Genomic DNA, 15,565 nt, shown 5'->3' on the forward strand with positions numbered 1-15,565 from the left:
TGATTAGCTCTGGGTGAAGGAGAAAGGGATTTGCAACTTTACTTACGATATTTGATTTCTTTATCAATTGGGGGAGAAGGTAAATGGAAATATGTTACAGTATTTGTTAAAAATTTTAAAGGACATTAACTGTGTTGAATTTAATGTAATTAAACCGAATTCACTCAGTTTAATTTAATGTACTAAGAGTTTTTAGTGAAAAAGTTAGTTTTTGTTCATTGTTCTGTGTACAAAGCTGAAAGCATCCACTGCCAAGTTTATCCACTGTGCAGACATTGTATAACGTCTCAGAGGTGGGCACACTGATCAAGTTAAATTTCACTAAATTATGTCTTGAGTTGAAGCCATTTTAAAAGATTTAAGTATTGAAATAAAAGTCGGTGTGACTAAAACATCAGTGTTAACTTGTGAAACACTTGTACATTTGTCACAACTCTCGCGCCCTGCAGTCTTCAGCCATTTTCTGTGGCTATAACACGGTATCTCAGACTGAGTAATTTATAAGAGATTTATTTCACCCACAGCTCTGGAGGTGTACTCTCATAAGAACAACAGTAAAGCTGCACAAACTTCAAATTAGCATTTTTTCTTAGACTTGTCAAAGATTAGGTCACAGGAAAAATGGCTAAGGTGAAATAAGCATCTTGCTAGAGAACAGCAGCCATGCGTTGACCTACCTCACACAGACACTGCCAGCCACCCCCGAGCAGGTACACAGATTCTGCTAGAATGTCTAAACGAATGTGTCATGGTCCAGTGTGGGCTGATGTTAAAGTATGACACATGGGTAGAAGCAAGAAAAAACAGTCTGAAGAGACAAAGCAATAATTAGAATCAGACATGCCACAGGTGTTAGAATTGTCAGACAGGAAATTGTAAAAAGCCATGCACAATATGTTAAGGCTCTAGTGGTAAAGATAACAACACACATGATCAGACAACTGAAGTCACCAGGGTGTGGACACTGTGAGGAAGAAGCAAAGTGCCAAATGAAGAGTCCTGGACAGCCTCATGAGGAGACTTGAAGATCAGCGAGTGTTCAGGTAGGTTCATAAAATTACTTAGGTGGAGATGCATAAAGTAGAAGAGCAGAAAAATAAAATATCAACCAAGAGTTCAAAATTGGAGGTTAGCATCAAATGGCATAAACGTAAGTGGAATCTCAGAAGGAAAGGAACAATAATAACAGAAAAAAATACTTGAAGACATAGAATTTTCTAAAATTAGTCACAGACACCAAACCACACAACCCAGAAGCTCAGAAAATGCCAAGCAGTGTAAATCTATACATAGTAAAATGAATTAAAAAGCCCTAAATATAGCATAATCAAACTGCTGAAAACCAAAGTCAAAGGTGGCCAGAGAAAAAAGACAACGAACTTGTGAAGGAGTAAGCATCAGAATTACACCCAGCGCTCTTCAGAAGTCATGCAGCCCGGGTGATAACTGAGTGGCCTCTTTTCTGGCTGAGAAAAAAAGCTTCGAATGCAGAATTCTCCACTCCCAAAAATATCCTTCAAAAGCAAAAAAGAAATACTTTCTTAGACAAACAAAAATCGAAGAAATTTATTGTCAGCTGGCCTACTCTGAAGGAAATGTTAAAGAAAGTTCTTCAAGTAGAAGAAATCTAAAATGAAGAGCACTAAAAAAGGAATAAAAGAAGGAAAATAAGACATTTATTTTAAATTGCAGTCTTGCTTAAAATCTGTTTAAAGTGGTAATTTATAACAATATACTGTAGTGTGCATAGTATATGTTAAAGTCAAATGTACAACCAAGTAGCACAGTGAGGAGGTGAGAGCCCAGGAAATACTATCTTCAAATTCTTATACAACACACAAAGTGATATGATATTATGTGAAGCTAGAGTCACATTTTAAAAATGAACATATCAAACCCTAAATGAATCACTAAAAATACTTGAAAAGAGTATACCAGTAAGTCAACAGTGGTGATAAAGTAGCATCATAAAACACTCAATTAAATGCAGGAGAGACAGAGAAGGAGAAAAAAGAACAAATGGAACAAATAGAAACAACTAGCAAGATGATAGCTCTTACCTCAGTCGCAGCAATACGCAGGTCAACTGTAAATGGTTGAAGCATGCCAGCTAAACGGTGTGGATTATCAGACTGGACGAAAGCTAGACTCTTTCCATGGTGTCCAGAGGAAAATCTACCTGAATAGTCACAAGCAGAAGCGTGGGAAAGGCACCATTATATATTAAAATAAAGCTAGAGTAACTTCGTTGATTACAGGCTAAACAGACTTTCAGAATGAGGAGAATCATCAGAGACAGGTAATATCAAACCAAAAAATTAATTTAAACCTTCATTTTAAAGATTGTTACAATAATCACAGAAGAAAAGAAAAAAATAGTTTTAGGGAATTTAATAGTCAAACTGAATTTTTATTTCATATATGCTATCACTTCGATTTTCTTATTATAACATACATTTATTAAATTAAAAATTACTGATATTTTATCATTTGGAAATATTGTTTAAAGCCATGTCATGTATATTTCTGATTCCCACAAATAATTTTCTACTCAGCAGGAAGATTTTGTCTTTTTTTTTTTTTTTTGGTACCGGGGATCGAACTCAGGATCTTGCACTTGCGAGGCAGGCGCTGGAACCACTGACCTAAATCCCTTGCCCAAGATTTTGTCTTTTTATACCAGTTGGTAGAGAAACATACCAGCATCTTTTGAAAATGCTGTCAGCTACAGGCGTTTAACGTCTCTTCTTCTGCATGTTGCCTGACAGATCCAACTGGAAACCCAGGCAGAGTGAACTAAATTACATTGGCTATTGGGAAACTTTTCATGCTTGTCTCAAAGTAATGAGTTTCTTCTATTTTATAGTGTTTTCCCCTTTGGGAAAAACCAGAATTGGTCCAAGAACATTTATACATATCTGCCGGTACCTTTTAAGTCAATTTGTCTTTGAGTTAGAGGGTGATATTGAGTACTGACTGGAAATCCTTGATTTCAAGGCCTTGTTAATGGTATGTTCATACTTATTGTTAGTGTATAGTAATATTCAAAGGGCTTCAAATACCAAGACATACATTTGCAACTGAGGGCTATTCTAATGCACCAGTAGCCATTTTCAACTAATCTGATTTAATTTGCTTTATGTTAGGAACTTTGAAGTTCTTAAAAGGGTTGAGAATAAAGGATTCCCACGGGTGGTAACTGCAGGTAGAAATGGTTCTAACTGCTCACTAATCCATTTATAATGAAATAGTTATTGGTTGCATACTGTGAACAATTAAAGAACCTAAAAGAATGTAACCCATGCGGGCAGACTGTTGCCGTGGAGCACCTCATAAAAGATTCATGGTTGTTCGTAGCATTGTCGTTAATCAGATCTGCTCAGACTCTGCAGATACCTATGGAAAGTGGCACCACACTGGTAGGTCTCCTTTTCTGGGGACAGAGAATTCTGTCCAGCCTTGGGTTCTGTAGGCAAGACACTAATATGATGACTATGTGTCTAGGTTTCTTCCTTTGTAAAAAGAATCAAATGATTTCCCAAACTAGATGAAGGCTAACAACATATTTGGCAGAAAATTAAAAAGTCATGCTACAAATGTGTGATGTGGGATGTCTCCCTAGTCCAGAAGTGTTGTGCCCAGATTGTGAGGTCCCAAAGACCACCAGGAGGCCGTTTCCGATGTAAGCGCATGAGGGTCGTTTATTCAAGCTTAAGCAGGGACTCTCAACTGTCACCGACACAGCGGATCGAGATTGAGAGCCCCGAGTTTCAAATTAGCGGGGTTTTTATAGAGGTTACAGCAAGGTTTGGAGATTTTCTACTTAGCAGTTACATGATTGGTTAACATTTAGTGAGCATGAAGTGTGCATTTTTGATTGGCTGAACTCATCAGGGGTAAGGGGGCATTATGTATAGGTTTTTACAAGGAAAATGGGGACAAAGGTTAGTGGCCCACTGTCACGCATTGATGGTCAGCAGACACGGTGACTAATGGTCACGACCACTCAGCACTGACAGTCAGCACATTGACAGACGGTTCCTACAGATAGTGGGCCCAGGATGTTCATTTCCTGGGTAAACAGATGGCTGAGTAATTAACTTAGGAACTTTGGTTTGTTACAGATTGTATCTTTTGTCCTAGATCAAGCACATTTTAATCATTAATGTGAGAGGACAAAGGAGACTACTCCATTTTGGGCAAAAGTGGAGTCATTCTGGTTTCACATAAGCAAAATGGAGTCACTTTGGTCTCACAGAAGCAGGGTCCTTTTGTCCATTTATTCTGCTGCATAGGTGCACAGTACAGGCACTGCAGTGTTTTTTAAGTGTCTGGTTACCTCTTTACCAAACCAGAAACCACTGATGAGCATCAACACATGATATTGATGTTCAAGATAAGCAGTTCTGGTTTCCGGAAAGCAGACAGAGTGCAGAGCAAGGGGGAGAGTGTCACCTCTCTATGTGCCCAGCAGCCCTGCAAGAGGCAGTGTCCCTGAGGCAGAAGTGCCCATGGCTGTCTCCCTCTGGGCTTCCCTTGGCCCTCTCTGCCTCGCTCCCAGGATGCAGGATGAAGCTCAGGCCTGTGTCCAGCAGCGGTCCCAAGGATTGCACCCAGCTCTACGGGCCATCAGTTGTCCTTGCCAGCTGATGTCTGAGCAGTGAGCTTTCCATGGGGCGGAAGACCCCTGCTCCGCAAGCGTGAGGCCAACTTCAGCCATCAGGGCAGGCATTGGAGTCTGCCTGCTTCGGCCCGGGCCTGTGTTTCCTGACTGTCTTGGTGACCTGGGAGAATCACACAGATGTGTAAGCCTGGGAGAAAGGGAATCTGGGGCCACAGGGAGCTCCTAAGGTTGCACAGCTTGGAGGGGAATGAGCGGTGTCACTGACACATCTGATGGAGATGCAGCTTCTGGGTGCTGCACAACTTAAGAAAGCAACCGTCACCACATCCAGGAATTCAGGAAGGGACAGGCTCTCAGACAGCGGAGATTCCCCTCACTCACCTGAGTAGCTCGCACTCACCTAGCCACAGCAGCTGGTCTGTCCTTTCAGGGCACAGGTGTTGAATGCTTGCTGAATGCAATACTTTTCTACACACTGGCTGCGGTCTGTGGGCAAGGATTCTAAAGGATGTGGTTTCCGTAATGCAGACAGAGGACGGTGCCCAGGAGTGGGCACCGGAATGAAGAGAAGCACACAGATGTGTGGATATTTGGGAAGCAGAGGTAGGGGATAAGGTTGTTTGGTTGAGGTGAGGACATACGATGGTCTGAACACGCCTTCCAGGCTGCCACGTGCTGAAGTTCATCCCCCAGGAGGTGTTAAGGGGTAGAAACGGTGGTGCTTAAAGGTAGGGCCTTGGGGAGGTGATGAGATTCTGAGGTCCCCAGGTGGATCCCTCTGATGAGCCCTGGTGGCTTGTAAGGAGAGGGGATGAAACCAGAAGGGGCACACACACATCTCCACTTCCTGCCACTGGCCGTGTGGGGCGACCTCAGGATTCTCCAGCAGGAGGGCTGCTATCAGAGTGGCCCCCAAGCTTGCACCGCCGGAACCGCGAGCCGGAACAGCCTCTTGTCTTTGCAGAGTTCCCAGCCTCAGACGGTTCACTGCAGAGATGGAAATCAGATTGGCAGGGAGGATAGTGAGAGAGGAGACAGCTTTCACCTTCGGGATTGAGCAACTGGGTAGACAGCGATGCTAGACACGGGGCGGGGTGCTGAGAAGGGGCAGGGATGAGTCTGAAGCCTGCGAGGCTCAGGGGAGCAGTATGAGATGACTGAGTGTGGACCTGGGCAGAGGGGGTTCGGGGCCAGACTCGCACGCAGCGACATGCGAGTAGGAGCTCACTGGACAGGGAAGTAGGAAGGCGCGCGGCCTCTTCTCTCGGGAAGTTCGTGGTCTGAAGGAGGAAAGACACACAAGAGTGGACTGCAATGCAGACACAGCAATGGTAGCACAAATCACCACATGGGTAGAGAAGCCTGGAAACTCAGAGAGTGGGACATTAATTGAGCAAAGTGACCGGTGGAGCCGACATTTGCTCTGGGCCCAGAGGGTCTGCAGGAGGTGGAGGTAGAGGACACAGAGGCAAACAGGCAGCCCAGAGATGTGGCCCAGTGCCGTCCTGGCAGAGCTGGGCAGAGGTTGCAGTGCCAAGGGAAAAGTGGGTCTGGGGAGGCGGCTTCGTGCCCATTTCTGGACCAAGGGGACTGGCGGCAGTTCTGCGGCCACCGGTTTCCCCCTGGCTTGTTCTCCTCAACTGGTCGGTTCTCTCGGAATTCCCGAGGATCTCCTAGTGACACGTGGCACTGCCTGGGAATGGAGACGCTGGATACAATCTCGTGGCAAGTGTCAGTGCACTTGCTGTTCATTTTTTCACTTGCTACAGAGAAGCAGAGTTAAGAGAAGGCCGGCTTGGGCCTAATGTTACAGCTGACCTGGCAAGGCTCCCTAGACTTTGGAGACTTCAGGTGCAGGATAAATTTGCAATGTAAGTTCCTCCGAGTATTCCAAAGGACGCAAAAAGAAGACACAGGAAACATATTGGAAAGTATTCCGTGGGCTTCGTGAAGTTATTTTGAGTGCATGATAGGACAACACCTTCAATCAAGAGCGTAAGCCTTCTTCGAAGTTCAGCCATGGAAGACCATCAAAATTAGCCAAGATGCCGGCTTGTTTGTCTTACAGATGTCTCTACTTGAATTTGAGAGTTTAAAGTCAAGCTGGGAATGGTAGTGCACATCTATAGTTTCAGCTACTCAGGAGGCTGAGGCAGGAGGATTGCTTGAGGCCATGAGGTTCAAGATCAGCTGAGCAACACAAGGTGATCCCATGAAAGAGAGAGACAGAGAGAGAAAGAGAGAGAGAATGAATTAATTGGGAAAGAAGGACCAATCAGTGAATTCTCCTCTGAGTGAAAGTGTGGCTCTGCTTGCCAGACTGTTAACATGGTCTCTAGCACTGTGGAGAGCTTCACTCGATAACAGAGGCAGGGTGCTGAGGTTTGAGGAGATCTCAGAAGCTTGGTGTGGAAAGAGACAGGAATGTGGTAGGTGCGTGGGTTGCATCTGAGATGGGTTTCACGGGACTGAAAGGTGGCCCCACGGCAAGAAGACTTCCTCCCATCTTCTGGAGCAATGCTGTCCATCAGAGCACGTGCGCTTTTCCACCCTCCAGTAGCCGTATTTTTAACAGTAAAAAGAAACAAGGGGAAATTTAAAGTTCCTTTACCCATGCTGTCCCGAGAGAGTCCAGCTCCCTAGAAATGACTCTTTCTATTACCTCACATGGACATGTACACTGTGTTCCTTGGCTGCTCAGTAGAAATTACTGAAGTTCTGGGCATGTGTGCATGTGTGTGTGGTTATAGCCTAGGTGTTTGCTAGCAGTATTATGAATCATACGTCTACACTCATTTCTTGCTAAGTCAACTTTATAGCCCCATGCTTTATGCTCTAAGCTCCTTCTCCAGGGTCGGGACTTCAGCTCTTACATTCCCTAATCTCAACTCCACTCCCTCTCTCCTAGACAGGATAGACTTCTTTCGCAATTTGTGTTTACGTTTTTATAAACAATTTTCTCACATTATTTCTGTATTGAACTGTACAAATGTGCACATTCAGTGAGGTTATGCCTCATGTCCATTCAAGCCAGTATTTCTCCAAATGAGTCAGGTCAGACTGCAGTATGCAGCCAAATGAGTTTTCACAATGTTTTTAGCATTCCAACTTCAAGGGATTTGGGAGCTGCAGGTCCTGTCCTGCCAGGGTTTCCAAGTGTGGGCAATGGTGGGTCAGCAGTGATGTGCCATCTGGTGCTGCCCAGCCCTGTGCTCTGCGGGGCTCATCTTTTCTTCCTCGCCTGGCTGCATTCTGTCTTCCATAACTCTGTGGAGTCTCTGTGGAAAGAACAGACTACATCCTTTCTGTTATTACAGGTCAATCCCACTTTAAAATGCATGCTATCAATTCAGCAGTGTTTGGAGTGGGGAAGTAAGTGTATATAATCCAGAGCCCACACTTTACCTCAAATCCTGGGCTTCATGCACCTTAATGCTGTACCTAATGGTGCAGTACTTTCTGAACCTTCAGGGCTGCTCACACCTGAGCCCTGCCACCTCAGGAGTCCACGGGCGCTTTCCTGGACAAGCTCCAGGAGCTCTTACAGCTGTGCTCTGTGGCACTGACCGCGCTTGTCTCTCAAAGAAAGCTCTGATGTCGAGAGCCTGCATGCTCCTCTCTGAAACCAGAGCACTGGCACCTTGCTGCCCGCTCTCCCGAGGGCGAAAGGCTTCAGGCTCCCTGGGCTTTGGGCTGAGCTCCCCGGGGACTTGAGTCGCTCTCATGAAAACATCTCCTGTTTTGGGAGAAAACTGCAGCATGGAGGGTACGGAGTGCGGCCCAGGGCAGTGGGAAGCAGGAACGAAGCACAGGAGAAGCCGGACCATGCTGAGGACAGGGAGGAGGCTGGGGGCCGGTCTCTGGAAGCCCCATCAGGGATAGCAGCTGGGCTGGGCGAGGGAAGCACTGCGTGCCCCCTCCAAAGACTATTTTTTCAACACTGAATATGTGAACATTGTGTGAATAATATGTGGACCCAGAGGAAAGGCCGAGCTGCCGGCAAAGTGGAGCCGGGCTGTGGACTGACGGCATGGCCTGTCCCCCAGGGCCCTGAGAAACTGCCCAGGGCGTAGCTTGCATGTCTCCCCTGCAGAACCCAAGCTCTGTTGCCTTCTCAGGGGTCAATGCGGACTCGTCCCTTTGGGACTAGAGCTGGCTCGTTTCTTCCCTTTTGGTTACTCACTGCCCTCCCTGGGACAGTGGTGGTCGGCACTGCCTGAGTGGCCTGTGCAGACGTCAGGCCCGCCTCTTCCAGGGGGACTAGAAATCATGGGCCTGAAGCGGGGCCTCCAGGGCTCATGGCCAGCGCTGTCTGCCCTGAGCACAGGGGTCAGCACTGTGGTGTCGGGGAGGAGACACTGTGCCAAAGGCCGAGGCGGTGTGACCAGGGCAGGAGGCTGAAGGTGGCATGTGTCCCCAGGGCCAAGAACCCACCCGTGCAGCCTGCTGTGGTCACAGCCTCAACCGTGCTGGGATGGTGGCACAGAAGGCAGGGCCTGGCAAAGCTGGCTGGGGAGATGGGCAGAACCTGTCAATGACGAGGCCCCAAGACAGCACCAAGCAACCCTCAGTATCCATACCAGGGACTCCTTGGGGCTCCCGTGAGATATGGACAGTGTATAGAAGACCGGACGCCACAGGGAGCCCCTATCCTGACTTCTACGGTAGCCCGCCCAGGTTTCTCATATGAAGCATGTACTTTTATTTTTCCTTTTATCTTCTTTTTCTCTTGTTAGGCCCAAGTTTGCTCTGCAGAGCTGGTCTCTCCTGTACCCATTCACCCCACACTTTTCAAATAAACTTTCAGCACCATTTCTGGCTTGTCTTTTTCAATTCTTTTTCTGAGGCAGGAAAGACCTGGACTACTTTTGTTTTTGCTGTACCGGGGATCAAACTCAGGACCTTGTGCTTACGAGGCAGGCGGGGCACCACTGAGCTACATCCCCAGCCCCAGCCCTGGACTACTTTTGATTGGAGCCATTTCTGAAGGAGCGGCCTGATAAGAATGCTGCAGAGGCAGCAGAGGTGGCAGAAGCTAGGCCACTGGGGGACCTGGCCATGGCATGGTGGAAACCAGGGAAAGGTTTTAAGCAGAGGAGCAACAGGCTCTGTCTGACACACAGAGGCGCCCAAGTGCTGGCAGCAGGGGCCAATTTGAGAAGATCCTCCTGACAAGGCATCAACTCTGAAGGTTCCTGATCTCTCTGAGCCACTTCATCCTTGGGGGACGAGAGAATCCTGCAGTCGGCCCCTCCGACGGGTGCTCATCGGGCCTCTGGCAGACAGCTCATCCACACCTCTTCCTTGTCTTTGTGTACAAAGTTGAAGAGGAGTGAACGTGGACCCTTCCTCGTTACAAAGTCTTAGGCAGACGTTTCCTCCTGGGTGGAAGTGGCCAGTGTGCATTAGGCCTGGGCTGCAGATTTCCTGAGGGGGATCCAAGTCCAGGTGGGTGTAAATTAAAGTCACCCCTGAGCAGGTGAAGGGAGAGCAGGGGAATGGGGAAAAATAAGAACCAAGATACATCATGTAAACATACAAGATCCCAATGAGGAATGTCACTGTATTGTATACCTAAAATGGACCAATAAACTTAATGGAAAAAAGGCATCCCTGAATGAATCAAGACAACTTTTCATCCTGCAGTCTGGTGTCCAAAAAGTTCAGTCAGCCCTCAAGGAGGAATTTTTTTCCTCTACTCCCTCTGGATTTTCCTCTTGAATATTTGACTTTTTCTTTTCTGGAAGTGAATATTGTATGTACAACTTTAGAGATGACATTTCACTACTATTTCCATTTTTTACCATTTTGATTGACATTTCCTACCATTGTAGAATTTCAGCATAAAATGTTCACTTTGAAGATAATGTAATCCTGAGGACACAAAATACTTAAAAATTTCATAAGCTACTCTGTGTCCTTTATTTCCTTCTAGCTAGCCTGAGAATTTAGATAAATAATACTTGTTACCTTTATTGAGCAATGAACTCATCTGTAAATAATCATTGCCCCTGGAAATTTGCAAAAATTGGATAATGATCGTTAATATTGTAGTAGGAATCTGTACAAGTTCCTGCCGCTGATTCTTGAAGGAAAACTCTGAGGCCATTTCTTTTGCATCACTACGCAAATAACCAGATATAAAACCAGCAGATGAGACCCTAACCAAGTCTCAGTGAGTCACCAAGGCCGGCTGTGTTTGTACCAGGGATGCCTTGCCAGGGGTCTGGGATGGGCATGTGAAATAAGTTCCCTTGTGCTGGAGGCCCACTTAACTCCTATAGCGTAATGCTGTGCAGCACAGCGGACTGATGCAGCTATGGAGGAACCAGACCTCATCCGGCTAACCCAAGCCAGGCCGGTCACTGCCCAGGGACGGCAACTCCCCTTGCCCAAGAAGACTGTGTTGTAAGAGGGGGCAGATTGTGCTGCAGCAGCACACAGCCCCGGAGCAGACCCGCGGCTAGGTTACTCTGTGCAGGGAAGTATGTGCCCCGGTGCCTCACATGTAATGTGGGGGATTTAAACAGGGAAAGAATTGTTACTAAGCCTTCATGGGCCGGAATCCTATTGCTCATCTGTTTCTTGGCAAACTCAGATAACACGATGGATGGATTTATCTCTAAGGAAGCAGAGCTCAACCCATGCAATTTCAACAAGAGTTCGCTGCTCACACAGATGTTGACTCTGTGAGAAACTGAGTCGAACCATACATGGTTATTGTCCTTTCTCCCAGGGTTCAGCCTAAGTGAGGAGAGAGGCACAAACGGGAATATTTGAGCTACTTGAGCAAGGGGTCTGAAGCCCCAGGCAGAGCAAGTACTTAAGACACAGACACATGGAGTCCGTCTGGCCCCGATTTGCACTAGGTCACCCCATCTTCACAGCCATGGGGGGACTGAAAACACCTCACTGTCTGCTGCGCTGGAAAAGGCCACAGGGAGCAAGGATGAAAACGGACCCAGGACCTCGTTGTTCTTCCTTCACAGTATACGGCTTCATGGTGGTGGAGACGCCCTCAGATACAAAGGCTTCAAGTGAATAAAACCGGAATATAAACTGCAGATAACTTTTGAGTAATACTTGGTTGGACTTAAATTTCCTTGAGTCCCGTTCTGGTTACATCACACTAGACAGGACCCTTTTTAAAAATTCACCAGCCTCTGTCTTCTGATGTGTAAAATAAGAAGAGGAAACTGTGGCCTCACAGGCTGAGGAGAAGAGCCCCAGGGAGCGCGACTGCCCGGCTGGTCCCGGCGGCCCCTCCCGTTTACTCCAGAGCACCGAGCTCCCTCCATCTGCTCTCTTGCCTCCTCCGCCCACCCGAGCCTCTGCAGGAAGCAGCCTTTCCCTCCATGCCTCCATGGAGCACGGGCACTCGCACTTACCAAGAGGCGTTGCTGAAGACTGGAAGCTGAGGTGAAGTCACCTACTTCCTGCTTCCTCTGCCCTCAGAGCTTGTTCCTCGAACGCCAGCCAGGCTGCCTGCTCCTGCTCCGCCTGGCTGTCCTCCCTCCAGGCGTGGAAGTGCTTTCTCCCTTCCTTCTCCCTGTGCCAGCACGAACACTGAGTGGTTAACTGGGGGCAGCAAGGTGATCTGAGCAGAGCAGGAGCCGTTTTCTGGGCCCTCACTCACCCCACGCACAGACACCTGGTATCCGTCCAGCGGAAATCTTCTCCCTCTCAGGGCTTCTTGTTGTCACCAAGGCCCCTAAACTTCCTGCCTCCTCAGTTCCTAAATTTCTGTTACTTTATTTCTTGGAGTAATTATTTTTCTTTGTGTTTTTTTTCCCATTAAGTTTCTTGGTACATTTTAGGTATACAATACAGTTACATTCATCACTGGGATCCTGTACCATTACCTGAGTATCTTGGTTCTTATTTTTTCCCCTTCCCCTGCCCTCCCTTCCCTATTTGCAAAGACTTTGTTTCCATTTTTTTCCTTTTCTCATATTTTTCCTTTCCCCTACCCTCCCACTTCCCCTGCTCCTTTAGACCTTTACTTCCTACTATACATTTTTAAATTACAATATCAAGATCTAGGAGACATTACCACATATTTTACAGAATTTAACAGGATATAGAACACATATTTCAAAAATCTGTTTTGAAATAAATTTGACAACTTCTAAGAAGTACCTTGGAAGACAAATTAATGAAACTGACTCTGGAGGAAATATAAAATTTGAATAGCACCGATTAAAGAAAGTATATTCCTAGCTTGAAAACCTACCTATGTGACTACAGCAGGCTCATATATTTCTTTGTGTTTTAATTAAGAAGTTTCATATTTCATAATCTGTAGGGTGTTTCCCTTGACACAGGAGTTCCAGCATTTACACTCATTGTATTTGTCATTTCTTTGCAGTTACCTTACTAGGGCTTCAAGGGGCAATGGAGATGAACACGTCTTCAATATGCCTTATTTAACCAAAAGCCTAGTGTCTGGTTTTTCTACAGTCCTTTTATATAGCAGAAATCTCAACTAGCACTGGCTCACTTCTTGGACTCCTACGGCTTTAAGATTCTGGAAGGGCTGATGTCAGGACAGCCTCCTTGTGACAGGACTCTCCACTTCATTACAGGCACAGACTCGGTCCTAGACTGTGGGGGCTGCCGCTCCTCCCTGGAACTGAGTGTGAGCTTCTCTTCCGGGCTTAGGTTGCCACGTCCTGGAGGCACAGGCAGGCAGGCACATCCCCCAGGATGGACGTCACACCCTAAGGGCTGGCCTGGCGCGGAGCCTGACAGCTCTATGCAAGATCCTGGCCTTGCGCTGACCAAGTGTGAGAGCCTACGCAGGTTACTGCCTGCAAGGTGGAGGCTTAATGATCTCACAAGGCCTTTCGAGGAGGAATGAGATGCCGTCGCCTTTCATTAGATGTGCTCAGTGGAGAGACCTGCACACATTCTATGCCAGTCCTTTAGAATCCACAGCCCCTGTACTCTCTGGAAATGAATCCCCTACTGCGTTGTTTCATTGACATGGCAAGCTTTAAAAGGATGCTTTTTGCTCTCTAGTGAAAAGTTAAAGAGAGCTTTAACCTCGGAATCACCCTATAGCTTGGCTGGGTAGGCTTGCTCAGTACTTCTTGCATGTTAGTGCTCTTGCTGGTCCCCAGGGATCTTCTAAGATGGGCATCTGGACCGTGCAGGCCTGGGGTTGGAAGAGCACATCGCTGCCCACCCATGGTCATGGATGTGGACCATGGCTAGCATGTCCCAGTTCATGGAGTATCGGGCTGGGTCCCAGCTCTGCTTCTCATGAGTGCCATCTGTCAGATGGACCTAGGGAAGCCAGCAGATGGGATGCATGGGAGACAGCAGTAGAGAATGGGGAAGGTTAGAAAGTGTCAGCCTGGATGGAACATGGATTGGGGGTTCTCCTCGAGCCTTGGTTTTCTTAACTCTAAAACGCGTACGATAATTCCCCCTCACAATATTGTGACATTCAAGTGAGACCATATTCCCTAACTCTGTCACTGTGTTCCAGAGAGGTTCAGTATCACATGGCCCAGGGAGTCCTGAAGACAGAGCTTCAGGGAATGCTTTTCTGTGCCCCTCTGACTGCTCGCAAGAATTACAGAATTCTCTGGGGAACACCTAGACCCTCTTTCCTACTTCATTTAGGCCCAGCTACTCCATCCAGAGGAACCAGTTTCATCCGTGAGGGGTGAGGGCTGCAGGACCCACCCCGCCTCTTCCAGGAAGAGTGAGGATTCTATGAGGCAAATAACACTCTCTCTCGATAAGATTAACCACCTTGCTTTGCAAAGATTCAATATGAAAGTTCTCAACAGGGCTAAGGGTGGGAAGGAATAAAGGCAGTGAAATGGAGAGACAGGCTCTCCTCCTAAAATGCAGATGATGTGAACAGAGGTGGTCCCTTGAACTGTGGTCCCTGTGCTTCTCCTCCCTCTGGATCTCATCCCCATCACTCTGGGCAGAGGGTGCAGAGTCTTCCTTTCATTCCAAGGTTTGCTTAACACCGTGCTGCATATCCTCTTCTTAACAACTCTGTGTGTCAAGACTGTTGAGCTAGGGCCAAGCCAGCAAAAGGAGCTCGAAGCTGTATCTGCCAGCCAAACACCGTCTATGGGATCATGTGCTTTGGCAAGAAATCCCGAAGTGCAGAATCAGCACAACATAACATTTCCCAGTGACCTGCAAATGGCTTAACTACTTGGCAGAATGTTTCCGTGAACCCCAGCATTTCCTCTTTTCCTTCTACCTTGCAAGCTCCTGCACTGCAGAGCAGGAAGGGTGTGAGATCAGAGAGAGAGAGAGCTGAGAGCCAGACAAGAGGACTCCCGAGAGCTACACGTGACTGGAGGGAAGGCAAACACCAGATGGATTTTCTTCCCTCGGCTAATTTTCAGGATAATCGTCCAAGAACAAAACTGCAAAACTGCTTTAATTCAGATGAACAAGTTTAATGTAAGGGATAATATTGTTTTGCTCAAGCTAAAACATTGATAGAAAGATGTATTTGCTGGGTTTTGTTTTGTTTACTTGTTGGCCTATTTTATTTTTATTTCTGAGCATGCTGACTCATTGATGATCAATTATTATTATGAAGCAGCCAATGAAATGCTGCAGTTCACAATAATGACAATCTCCGCAGTGAATGTCACTAAACCGTTTGGTGTTGATACCACAGAAACAGAATCTGCCAGAGCCTTTTACTTTCCACAGTGCATTTCTATCTACTGTGGCCACAGCCCTTTGAGCAGAGCTTCTCTGTCGTCCAGGTGAAGACTCAGTTGCCCAGCACCTTCTCTTTCCAAACCACCACAGGCCTCTGCTGTGTCACCTTTATTCGGCACAGACGAGGGCCTGAGAGCTCTCGGTGGCCGCTGTTAATGGTCACTGCTGCTCAGCTCTCCTCCCCAGCCCAAGTGATGAAGCCGTGAGCATACCCCTCTTCTGCAGTGGTTTTCA

At 46.9% G+C, this 15,565-nt stretch overlaps 1 long non-coding RNA gene across 1 annotated transcript; it reads right to left on the reverse strand.

Moving 5' to 3' along the window:
• Positions 1-410: 410 nt before the first annotated feature.
• LOC147828251 (uncharacterized) lies at positions 411-11,326 on the reverse strand. The gene is made up of 3 exons (XR_015451097.1): positions 5,025-11,326; positions 2,061-2,179; positions 411-1,514 (listed from the first exon to the last, which is right to left on the reverse strand). It is a non-coding gene; the product is annotated as an uncharacterized LOC147828251 (long non-coding RNA).
• Positions 11,327-15,565: the final 4,239 nt, after the last annotated feature.

This window comes from Heterocephalus glaber, unplaced genomic scaffold (assembly GCF_053883595.1).
Source record: "Heterocephalus glaber isolate CG9 unplaced genomic scaffold, H.glaber_assembly_v1.0 deba00001175, whole genome shotgun sequence".
Classification (NCBI taxonomy): Eukaryota; Metazoa; Chordata; class Mammalia; order Rodentia; family Bathyergidae; genus Heterocephalus; species Heterocephalus glaber.